Source organism: Coregonus clupeaformis, chromosome 23, assembly GCF_020615455.1.
Source record: "Coregonus clupeaformis isolate EN_2021a chromosome 23, ASM2061545v1, whole genome shotgun sequence".
NCBI classification, from domain to species: domain Eukaryota; kingdom Metazoa; phylum Chordata; class Actinopteri; order Salmoniformes; family Salmonidae; genus Coregonus; species Coregonus clupeaformis.
Window position 1 is genome coordinate 30,389,090 of NC_059214.1, and position 12,880 is coordinate 30,401,969.

At 39.4% G+C, this 12,880-nt stretch overlaps 1 protein-coding gene across 1 annotated transcript in view; it reads right to left on the bottom strand.

Annotated features, from left to right (window-relative positions):
• LOC121536862 (F-box-like/WD repeat-containing protein TBL1X) overlaps positions 1 to 12,664 on the bottom strand; it is a 36,408-nt gene extending 23,744 nt beyond the window's left edge. Inside the window, exon 1 of the mRNA XM_041844467.2 lies at positions 11,513 to 12,664. The gene's annotated coding sequence lies outside the window, so the exon portion shown is untranslated. The remainder of the gene's footprint in view (positions 1 to 11,512) is intronic.
• Between the last annotated feature and the right edge of the window lie 216 nt (positions 12,665 to 12,880).

A 12,880-nucleotide genomic window follows, 5' to 3' on the forward strand; every position in this document is an offset into this window, starting at 1 on the left:
TTCAAATAAATCTACCATTAAAATTATAGACTGATCATTTCTTTGTCAGTGGGCAAACGTACAAAATCAGCAGGGGATCAAATACTTTTTTCCCTCACTGTAGTAGGTCCACATCAGGGAGTCATTTATTGAGTACTACAGTGAATAGCAATATCAAAGCATCATTGCAGCTAGCGGCTTTTCAACTACTGATCCGGTGACTAACTTTTCCCCCAGTTCTTCCCCGTCCTACACCACATCACACAGGACCAGATAGAACCCATGCACACGCCTCGCTTGAACTTTCATGCATATCGACCATTGACATCAATTCAGCATGTATGCCCTACATTTTTATTATCATTATATAATTCACAAATGACATGACAAAATGGCAAATAACATGGGAGCCAGTTGTCTCAAGGGTTATGTACAGTGTTGCCAGCCAATCAGATGGATGGACACATCTAACGCCATATCCCTGAGTCATCTATAACCTTTATTCTAGGGTTCCCTGGAGAATACATGGGATAGACACAGACACTGCTTTCACATAGGATTTACAGTATTTTGCCTGTAAACAAAACACATTCAAATCAAATCAAATTGTATTTGCCACATGCGCCGAATACAACAGGTGTAGACCTTACAGTGAAATGCTTACTTACAAGCCCTTAACCAACAATGCAGTAAACAAAACAAAAAATAGATACGTCAAAAATTAAAAATAGCTAATAATTAAAGAGCAGCAGTAAAATAAAATAACAGTAGGGAGGCTATATACAGGGGCAAAAAAAAAAAGCAACAATTTGATACATGCCTTCAATAACTCTTTATGGATCCATCCTGTTGTGGTTAAGAAAACAGTGCATGCTTAGTGGTGGGCTATGTGAAGAGATGGGAGAAGAGACATGCCTCCCAAAGTTTAGAACTGGCAGGAGGATGGTTAACTGGTACTGCCTAGCAACCATCAAGAGTTTAAGAGCGTATTGCGTGCCAATACCGCCTCAGCATTACAGCTACGTTTCCTACTCACCCATAGGCAGAAATGTACCTAAATGATTACTAGGTCGTTAGGCGGAAATAAAGGTTTCGGATTTGATTGTTACAGGTTTTTGGTTTTTCCATGTAATTTATGTTTTGAGGTTGGACTTTAGCACGTATAGCTCATTAGCACGTAGGGTGCACCGATTGGTTTCACCTCATTAGTCAGTATGTGTTACACCTGTGCTGGTTGCCATCTCGTTAGTGGGAAGGTGTTTCACCTGTGCTGGCCCAGGTGATATTTAAGAGTAGCTGGCCCAGCGCTCTAGTTGTCTTGACGCGGAGGGTTAACACCTTTAGTTGGCGCTCCCTATTTTTGATTTCTAGACAAACAAATCCTTTATCCAAATTCCCTGATTAAATTTTGCTACACCTTTTTGGTTTGCTTCCTGTCTATGTTTGGTGTGGGTTTTTCTTTTGTTTGCCTCTTCTTGGCCCAATTTAGTGTGCACTCATGATAGGTGTCTTTTAGGTCCCAGTTGTTGTTGCTAGTCAACGTTCAATGGACACCCCAATGAATGTCTTTCAGAACCCCTCCTAAAACCCCACCTGTTTAGTCTTGGTTGTGGTCAGTGACTCTTTGTTAGTTCCCCTTCTGGGGAACGTAACAACAGGCAATACCTTTCAGATAAGGAAAAGGCGGAAAAATGTTGCCGGTATGGTATAGTTGGTGGGAAAACATCTTAGTATGAAAGGGATAAGATACTTAGGCTAATTGAAGGGCTTCATCATGACTTACCATTATGAGCACGACCTATGATCCACTACACCATGGGTATTCAACCGGGGGTCTGCAAAAATGTATATTTAAGTGGATTTTATATTTTTTTATTTAAATGTTATGAATATTGCTAGCAACAACAGAATAAACACCTTTTGAATTACATACCTACAGTAAAAAAGAGAAGAATATCTTCTTTCTAATGATGTCAACTTTGTTTCTCAACGCCTAATATTGAGCAAATTATACTCACTGGATTATCTGACATATGCTTTGAAAAAGCACCAGTGAGGCAAGTGCCACTGGCTGCAAGTAAGCTTTCTTGACTTGGACATATATTTTTGCTAACACATGGCTAACCTTTGTTTAAACAGCTGCTCTTTGCGAAAATGTGTTTGGAGTTACCTTTCTAGCTAATAGTTATGTTAGAGTTTACACTTCCTTTACTAATTATAATGTGGCTGGGGAGGTCAAAATAATGAAACTGTCTACCAAATCTATTTATTTTAAAATGTTGATTACGTCTCCTTTCCATTATCATTCACCTTATGACAAGATGTGAATTATGTGACCCTGGGTTGCCGGTATGCCTGGGAGGGGGTCCCTGGAAAAGAAAAGGTTGAAGACCCGTGCACTACACTCTAAATGAGCTGCTTTGCATCGTATAGGTCAGGGCTCTGCAACCCTGTTCCTGAAGAGCTACTGTCCTGTACGTTTTCGCTCCAACCCTAATCTAGTTCACCTGATTCTAATAATTAGCTGGTTGATAAGCTGAATCAGGTTAGTTACAACTGGGGTTGGAGTGAAAATCTACATATAGGTATAGGTCTACCGGTGACAATAAAAACAAATCTGGCGCATTTACCAGAGAAACCGAGGACGATCAAGAATAGTAGAATGGTTCCGACAGCAGAACCACCAGTGCAATTACAGCGTTGTGGAATAACCCTTGTAATTTGTATCCATCATCCTCTATATGGGCTGTGTGGATCTAAGACTCTGCGGAGTGGACTGTGGGGGCTGGTTGAACAGAGAATAGATATTTCTCAATCTGTGCTCAGTAATTCTCACTGCAACACATTAATTAATTACCAAACTAATTCAGCCACCTCTCTCCAACTTAGTTCATTCAATATATTGGGTAACAAAGCAAGCCAGGCGTCTTTTATTTCTATTTTTTTATTTTTTTATTATTATAATACTTTTTTTAACTGAAGACAAAGTAGAACCCAATATTTCTTAATAGGCCCTTCAAGTTAAAGTTTCAATGTAAGATGGCTTGGCTATATAATGACAGCCAACCATACCATCCAGGCTACTGTATATCACAAGCTTAAACTATTTCATAGCATGTAAATCCATGCATGCAGATATGACAACAGAGAAGAAATTCCTCACTGCAGTGTCTATCATATCCCCCAAACATTCAATAGAGAAGGAGCTGTCTGACAGAACCAGCCTGTTCTACACTACACATCTCCATGATTCTAATGATTGACAACAGAAACCTCAGTCCATGAGTAGGCTATTGATTGTATTGATTGTACGGCGCCAATAGCTTGATTTAATTAACTCTCTATATTTACAAATACTGATTAATAGAATAGAAAATTAAATGTCAAGCATTTTCAACCATGAAAACTGACACCAATATAATTCAGTGCCACCTAGGCTATTCCACGGTAACAAACTGATGCTGAGACTCAGAATTTCACTTTAAAATGTATGTCAAGCAAAATTATTGCAAAGTTAAGCTAGCTACTTAGCTACTAGCAAGTTAGAAAACCAAATTCTTAGCTTGAGCCCTGAGCTGGAGATAATTTATTTTGCACATTTTAGATAATTAACTTATAAGAAGTGTCGTAGGGTGCCAAATAGGTATTGAAAATCATAGTGTTGGTATTTCAAAATACCCCGGTATACAGTATATACGGTGTACCACCCAAGCCAAAGTCTGCATTACTTGTCACAGTGTGTTAGTCAACCTCTTAGAACCTCCAGACAGTGGTATCACTATGACCGCGTATGGGTGAGTGTTGCAAAGTACAAACGGCAGTAAATGGCAGAGATAAAGGCTAAGGCAGACATCAATCTTTCGCTGGCATCCTATACTTGTTGGTTTGGTATCCATTCCAGAGCTGTGTTCTAAGAGCCAATATTCATGGACAGGGTTATCCTGGCAACCAGATAACCTGAACAGAGAGAGGCCATGGTCAAGGCTGCACACCTGACAAGACAGATGGCCCACACAGTCTTTACAACTACCACCATTAATGATTAACTTCAGTGTTATTTTATTTTAACTGCCGTGACCATATGTCCCATTTCTAGAAAAAGATATACTGTTTCGACTTTGGTTAACGGTACTCTTCAATGCCAAGAGTTTGCAAAGCTGTCATCAAGGCAAAGGGTGGCTATTTGAAGAATCTCAAATATAAAATATATTTTGAATTGTTTAACACTTTTTTGGTTACTACATGATTCCGTACATGTTATTTCATAGTTGTGATGTCTTCACTATTATTCTACAATGTAGAAAATAGTAAAAATAAAGAAAAACCCTTGAATGAGTAGGTGTGTCCAAACCTTTGACTGGTAGTGTACATGCTGACTGCGTGTGTGCGCCATCGTGCGCATGTTGATTTCCCCACCAGACACGATCATGACACGCAGGTTAAAATACCCAAATCAACTGTAAATCAACATGCGCACGATGGCGCAGACACGCAGTCAGCATGTACACTACAAGTTTTTCGGGGCAGGTCGAAACATACATGAAACATTATTGGACATTTAGCTAGCTGTTGCTAGCTAGTTTGTCTTGGGAGATGAACATTGAGTTGTTATTTTACCTGACATGCATATGGTCCTCTTTTTGGCTAGTTCTTTGTAGAAGTTCTTTGGCCCAGAGTCATACAAAATCAGGAGTTTCTCTACACCGACGATTAATCCACAGATATAAAGGGAAACCTAGTTTGTTTTTAAGTTAATTATCTGCTATTAATCTCGCCTCGTTTGTCTTTCAAGCATCCACGTGAGTTTGTATCTTCCTGATATCCAATACGGATATCAGGACTTGGCTACGCAGACGCTCGTTCACGCAAGCGGTGTGGGTGAAATGATTGAATAAATGTACAGTTGAAGTCGGAAGTTTACATACACTTAGGTTGGAGTCATTAAAACTCGTTTTTCAACCACTCCACAAATGTCTTGTTAACAAACTATCGTTTTGGCAAGTCGGTTAGGACATCTACTTTGTGCATTACACAAGTAATTTTTCCAACAATTGTTTACAGACAGATTATTTCACTTATAATTCACTGTATCACAATTCCAGTGGGTCAGAAGTTTACATACACTAAGCTGACTGTGCCTTTAAACAGCTTGGAAAATTCCAGAAAATGATGTCATGGCTTTAGAAGCTTCTGATAGGCTAATTGACATCATTTGAGTCAATTGGAGGTGTAGCTGTGGATGTATTTCAAGGCCTACCTTCAAACTCAGTGCCTCTTTGCTTGACATCATGGGAAAATCAAAAGAAATCAGCCAAAAAGAAATTGTAGACCTCCAAGGTTTGGTTCATCCTTGGGAGCAATTTCCAAATGCATGAAGGTACCACGTTCATCTGTCCAAACAATAGTACGCAAGTATAAACACCATGGGACCACGCAGCCGTCATACCGCTCAGGAAGGAGACGCGTTCTGTCTACTAGAGATGAACGTACTTTGGTGCAAAAAGTGCAAATCAATCCCAGAACAACAGCAAAGGACCTTGTGAAGATGCTGGAGGAAACAGGTGCAAAAGTATCTATATGCACAGTAAAACAAGTCCTATATCTATATAACCTGAAAGGCCGCTCAGCAAGGAAGAAGCCACTGCTCCAAAACCGCCATAAAAAGACAGACTACGGTTTGCAACTGCACATGGGGACAAAGATCGTACTTTTTGGAGAAATGTCCTCTGGTCTGATGAAACAAAAATAGAACTGTTTGGCCATAATGACCATCGTTATTTGGAGGAAAAAGGGGGTTGCTTGTAACCCGAAGAACACCATCCCAACCGTGAAGCATGGGGGTGGTAGCATCATGCTGTGGGGGTGCTTTGCTGCAGGAGCGACAGGTGCAATTCACAAAATAGATGGCATCATGAGGAAGGAAAATTATGTGGATATATTGAAGCAACATCTCAAGACATCAGTCAGGAAGTTAAAGCTTGGTCGCAAATGGGTCTTCCAAATGGACAATGACCCCAAGCATACTTCCAAAGTTGTGGCAAAATGGCTTAAGGACAACAAAGTCAAGGTATTGGAGTGGCCATCACAAAGCCCTGACCTCAATCCTATAGACAATTTGTAGGGCAGAACTGAAAAAGCGTGTGCGAGCAAGGAGGCCTACAAACCTGACTCAGTTACACCAGCTCTGTCACGAGGAATGGGCCAAAATTCACCCAACTTATTGTGGGAAGCTTGTGGAAGGCTACCTGAAACGTTTGACCCAAGTTAAACTATTTAAAGGCAATGTTACCAAATACTAATTGAGTGTATGTAAACTTCTGACCCACTGGGAATGTGATGGAATAAATAAAAGCTGAAATAAATCATTCTCTCTACTATTATTCTGACATTTCACATTCTTAAAATAAAGTGGTGATCCTAACTGAACTAAGACAGGGAATCTTTACTAGGATTAAATGTCAGGAATTGTGAAAAACTGAGTTTAAATGTATTTGGCTAAGGTTTATGTAAACTTCAGACTTCAACTGTATGTGTACACAACACGGCCGGTGTGGTTTGCGTGTTAGGTACCAATACGATATGCATTGCAATTCTCACGATTCTATATGTATTGCAATTCGATACTGGGTCGTTCCACCACAGAAAGCACAAGAAAGAGGATTTCGACACCCACCATCTCAGATTGTTCTGAAATCGTTTCAATAAATATAGTACCCAACTTCCGATTTGGACCAAACTTCTTCCTACCAATGAGTAAGACGAGGAATCCCCCCCAAATTGTCAAAAGCCACCCACAGACCCGCCACATCCTATGCCAAAACTAGTGGTCAAAACCTGGTACTTTCACACTACATTATGGTAAATTATGCAAGCGACTTCAATTACTAATTTCTCTGAACAGGGGAAAAAAAACAAATCACCAGATTCACAGGGAATACATTACACAGTATGGAGAAACAATACTACAACCTGCAGCTTCATACCTCTTGTCAAACAGTGAACTGTTAATGTATACTGGTTGTTGGGGTGCGATTAGCATGGGGGGTGGGGGATTCCTCATTTCTTACTCATTGGTAGGAAGAAGTTTGGTATTATCTGAATCCTATATATTTACATGGCCAATTTGGATGCAACCAATTAGCTTAATTTCTCAGAGATAAAATACAATTTCAACAAAATAATGTTTCAGGAATGCCAATCTTACCTGTGCATGAGAAAATGAGTTTTGATCAGTCAAAACACGTTGGTTCACTATTAAAAAATAATATTGAGGCCAAGCTATAGGATGAAAAATACCGGAGTTTTGGTCCAGGTAAAGCTGACTAGCGCTGGCAAATGATATCTAGCAAAAAATATAAATGTATATATTATTTTAACAAATCGATGCTTGGAGTCAAATATCAATATAATATTGCGATGTGTAACTATATTGATTGTTTTCCCCACTAGTGGTAGCCATGCCGAACAGCTGACTTACAGTAGGCTAATGATTCAACAGTTAATATTCACAACAAACAAAATATTCTCCGGAAGAAATACAGCAATAGAACTCCAGAGAAGGGACGCACTACAGGTTTTCTTTGTCAAACTAAAAACAACTTCACAACTCATTGTCACACGTATTGGGAATTCCTTTCTGATGTTGTTTGATGGGTTCACAGTAAATGACCCCCAATTACACTGTGATATTGTGAAATCATAAATGGAAAAAATTGGCTGAACCATCAGATAAATCTACATCATTATTTTCACAATTACTTTTATTTTTACAACTTTCAATAAACAGTAGGCCTAAGGGTTTAAAGGTGAATGTGTATTCTCCTGTACTTCCCTCACTTAGAATCTCTCGCTATCCTTTTTAATGGCACGTCACAAACATGACACCACTATTTCCTGTGTTACACAATTCATAGGACAGCTGATTAGACATGCCTCAATTACTGTTCTGCTTTATAAAGGAGCAGAATGGGGTCTGTCTGGAATCTATACAATTCAAACAAGGGCACTAGCAATGATTACAGTGTAGGTCTGAGAATAGAGATTGATTTGCAGCTGCAGCGAGCAGTAGCCGTAACAACATGTACACTGAGGTTTCGGTTGTGGCCTCCAACACACTCTCGACAGGCCTCCAACTTGTCTTTACATGTATGGCATAAACACAATTATAAAGTCATGAGGGCACAGCCAGACACAACAACAAACACAACCACCCCAGATCCCAAATAAATAGATGTAGTCTTGAACAAGGCTGTAATACAATGGGTGTTATTTCTGAGTAAAGTATTGGCATGCCAACTGGCTGGTGGCCCACGTGAACCGTAAGCCCCTTTTGCCTGCCATGTCTCCTCCCATGTTCTATTAGAAATAAATATTGCTGCATAAATATTTGGACAAATGCAGAGTTCGAGAGCGGTTGTTGTCACATGGGGTTTCTGTATCTGGGGCTAACTTCAGGTACTGCTGGTGAATGGGAATTGAAGCACTGCTGTGAACAAATGGGAGTTCCACACAAAACACCCTCTATTCGTAACATCTCTTCATCTCCTGCACAAAGGGGTAACTTTCACAAATCTATCTAAATAACAAATGTATACCCAAATAAAACAAACTACTGACTGAAGGAGAATGTCTAAATGGCCATTAGCCTATAGTGGGACATTGGAGACTGGTAGGGTTGTGTTATTGGTTCATGGAGGGAAATAGGTTACCTTTTCTGTTTTACGCTACTTGATTTTTTCAGTCAATTAATGTCTTTGTTGTATGTAAAACATGTCTATTTGAAAAATGAAAACTGTAATATTAAAAAAAGACTACAACCTGACTGAGGGCAAAGAGTCCATCTGAAAGGGCGGTAGGTAACCTAGCGGTTAGAGCATTGGTCCAGTGAAAGGTCGCTGGCTCGAATACCTGAGCAGACAAGGTATTAAAAAATAAAAAATGGACCCTAATTTGCTCCAGGAGCGCCGTACTACTATGGCTAGGGGTAGGCAACCCTGTTCCTGGAGTGCCTCAGGTACTGCAGGGTTTTGTTCTAACTAGGCCGGCCCTAAACAAGGGGTGCATTCAGTTCGCTTGAACATTTGCTACATTGCGGAACGGTTTGTACTGAATGACACATTTTCCCAAAACATTCTTGAACAGACTTTGAGATACGTTTGCGCCGTTCAGTGGGTGTGCCGGGGTGTGGCTTGACGCAACGAGTGACATATTTAAAGGGCAGCGGTGCATTCTGAACCCACAACCCAACCCTTCCCCGTTTTTCAACTGGTCGTTTAGTACAGTACAGCTTCCATTCAATTACGTTCGCAGCCCTGACCAACTGAGCTAATTGATCAGTTCAGTGATTGCCTAAATTCAACACACCTGATCTTCCAGGTCAGTTCAATGAAAAACATGAAGGGCCTGCGGCACTCCAGGACCAGGGTTGCCTACCCTGCTGTAAAACAACACATTGTATGTGAACAATTTTGTATTTATTTTTTATAAACTATCATCGCCCTGGTACTCATTTCTAACCTGAACACACACAGTCACCACTCACCACTAAAGCCAAAGGCCAAATCAGATCACTGAACCTTCAATAGACATACAAACACATGGCCAACAATATTATCCATCTAGGCCCCCTAGAAAGCTGAGACATTCAAGTGTAAACAATCTGGGTCTTCTGAAACACAGCTCATCGGTAGAAAAACAACTATATAATTTCCCAGAACAGAATGTTCACTGAGGCATAAACCAATTCAAAGTCTTGACAATATCATTGCAGGTTTTCCCAAACTCGGTCCTCGGGACCCTAAAGGATGCATGTTTGTGTTTTTGCCCAGCACTACACAGCTGACTCAAATCATCAACTAATCATTAAGCGTTGATCATTTGAATCAGCTGTGTAGTGTTAGGGGAGAAAGAAAAAGTGCACAGAGTTCGGGAAATGCTGCATTAAGGCTTAGCGTTGCTGTTACCACTGATTCCACTCCATCTCCAAAATGGGGCCAAGGTTCACAGTCATAGCTTACTAATGGCTTTCTAAATTACCACTCTCTAATAGGAGCATGTAGATTTCCACAAATGGAAAATCCTTGAGTCATCCAGGACCAGCAATTAAGCTATAATAAACCCCCATTGTTCTTTTAATAGATGGCACTAAACCAGTTGTTCTTATGGCTTTCATTTGGTTTCACTCTACAACCAAACCAGTGGACACAGGCACTACTAGCTCTGTTTTTGTTGTTGGTATTCTATACCTTTATTAGTTTAGATTCCTTGGTAATGGAGGATCATCATAGGAGTTAGAGTACAATAATTCCAGTGTCACTGTACTGGTAAACTCTTGCCATACATTGAAGAATGTTGGTGGGTGTTGTCAAGTTTTATATGATTGCACATTATCCCATACATGTAAGTGGGAGGATGGAAATGACTTTACGTTAACATAGAGCCTAAATAGTCTTTATATCACGGTGTTCTGTGTCTAAAGTAAGGACCTAGAACTAGAAAAATCACAGTTAGAGACCAGATCAACAGGTGATAGAGGTGGTGCCATCCCACTGGGCACAGACGTCAGTTAAATGTCTATTTTTTATTTACATTTGGTTGAGTTGTCAACTAACGTGAAGTCAACAAAAAAATGTCACCATGACATTAGATTTAGGTTAAAGGTTGCGTGAAAAATTGACTGAAACAACGTTGATTCAACCGGTTTTTCCCAGTGGGATAAGCCTAGGCTACATTCCATGTGATGATGCCTCTTTCAAGCCTCCCAGTGACCTATCCACAAGCTTCGCCAATAACATTCAGAAAGCACAGTCATAGCTAGAAAGACTAATCTAATTTCATGTGTAAACATAAGGAAATACACCAACTCTAACATCTAATGCCAAATTAGAATTTTAACTAATTTATTGAATGGGCTGGAGGGTGAATGTTGCTTTTATACATGGGCTAAATGTCACAATTCTTACTGATAATGTAACAACAAGTAACCCGGTCAGCAGGCTAGGCTACTATGAAACCAATGTCTGTCTGGTGGAGTTGACTCTACTTCCCCTCCCCCCACTCCTGCGCTTCCTAACTATCAGCATGGGCAATACCTTTTAAATGTGGCCAATATTACAGTTTATTATTCAGTTTGAGTATGTTAAGTGGCATCATAAGTGTTCTTTTTCATTTACTCTTTCATCTAAAAGTCAGGGTTATAACTCAGGAGGGAAACAACTCCCACCAAAAGTTGCTACATTTGATGTACTGTAACTCAAAAGAAAATGTTATTTATGTCCAAATATACAAATTGTATAATACAATAGTTAAAGTATTATGTTAAAATAAAAGGCAACGTTTAAATTAGACTACTATTAACTAAGAAATAAAAATGTTCATTAGGGAGACATTTCTACACATGTAAAGAGCGTGATCCAGTAAACGTGTCTTAATAAACAGTGTTATTCAGTTCAGCAAGTATTTACATGCAACAATGTATCATTCATGGAAATACAATGTTACAATTAATGAAACTTGAACAAAAGTTCTAACTTACCTTTCTCAGAGAGTGAGCTCGTAGTGTTGCCGCCACCTCTTCCACTTCCTCAAGGAGAGCCTGCAACTCAATAAGCAAGCGACGACTTTCCTCCCATTTTGCTTATCATACTTCAAGTTCTGACCACCGGTGCTATCTGTAACTGCGTTCCGAAGGTAACAGAAACGGTCTAAAATATCTATTCCTGGCGATTGATTGTGTGGCATGTAAAGTTTAAAGAAGCGTGAGGTCTAAAGCAGGGGATGTATGCAATTGAGTTTTCAGCGTTTCTGAGAATAGAACGTAAAGAGACAGCAGCAAGCACTCATCGGCATAGAGAAAGAGGGGTGAGAGAGAGATAGAGAGAGACTGTCGTGACCTACAATGAAAAAATCAGCACCTGACCTTGAACCTGCTTATTCAAAACATTAAATTCCTTCCAGTAGCCTAAATTGTAACTAAATGACCATGATGTTGTTATTTTGCCTACAAGTCATGTTCTTTATAGATAGAGTCAATTCTAATGCATGTGAATTATAATGCACGTGAATGGCATTGTTTGACCTCTCTTCAATGATTTCCTCTATTGTGCCATTTAAAAAGTATGGTTATTAGCCCTTATTGCCTCAAGTTAATTTCTTGTACATGTAGGCTACATGTGGTCTCAAAACATGGCCACTGCAAAACTACAACCAAAGAGCATTGTAGCTAGATTCATGTATTGTCTTTGGAAGCCTGCTTGTCATTTTTACATTGCATTTTACAATTTTAAAAGACAAATATAAATTGAGTGATAACAATGATTATTGATTAATTATATTGTTACCCTTACAAAACATATTGTGTGATATTATTTTAAAGTAGGCCTATGTATCACTTTATATGGTAAAATTATGTTGTTTGATTAAACATCTACATCAATCAAGAATAAGATACACTGTAATATATATTTGAAGTGAATCAGAATTCCAAGCTTGAAGAATTGCAATCATTATAATCTTAGCTTTGTTAGAAAATTACTAATGTTTCTAATGCACAAATGCCAAAGACCTTGGGTTGGTTGGATCTGGTAAATGGGCTACAGTAGTAATCCTGGCATGATGTATCTGGCCTCTGAGTTGATTCCCCTCCCCCACTGTTCTGTATTTTTCGCCTGTAGGGTCACATAGTGGTTGATTAATTCTCCTTTCGCCTTGCTCAGTCATTCAGATTTGGAAAGTAAATAACAAGTTGACATCGTTACTGCTTTACATTGGTGTGACACATTCCTTTGGTTACCGTATGAGCATGAATATTTGCGCACAAAACACTAAAGAATTATGCAATTCATCATCATACAGTAGGTCAGAGTACCATGCGCACGTTTGAAAAAGATAGCAATAGATTCAA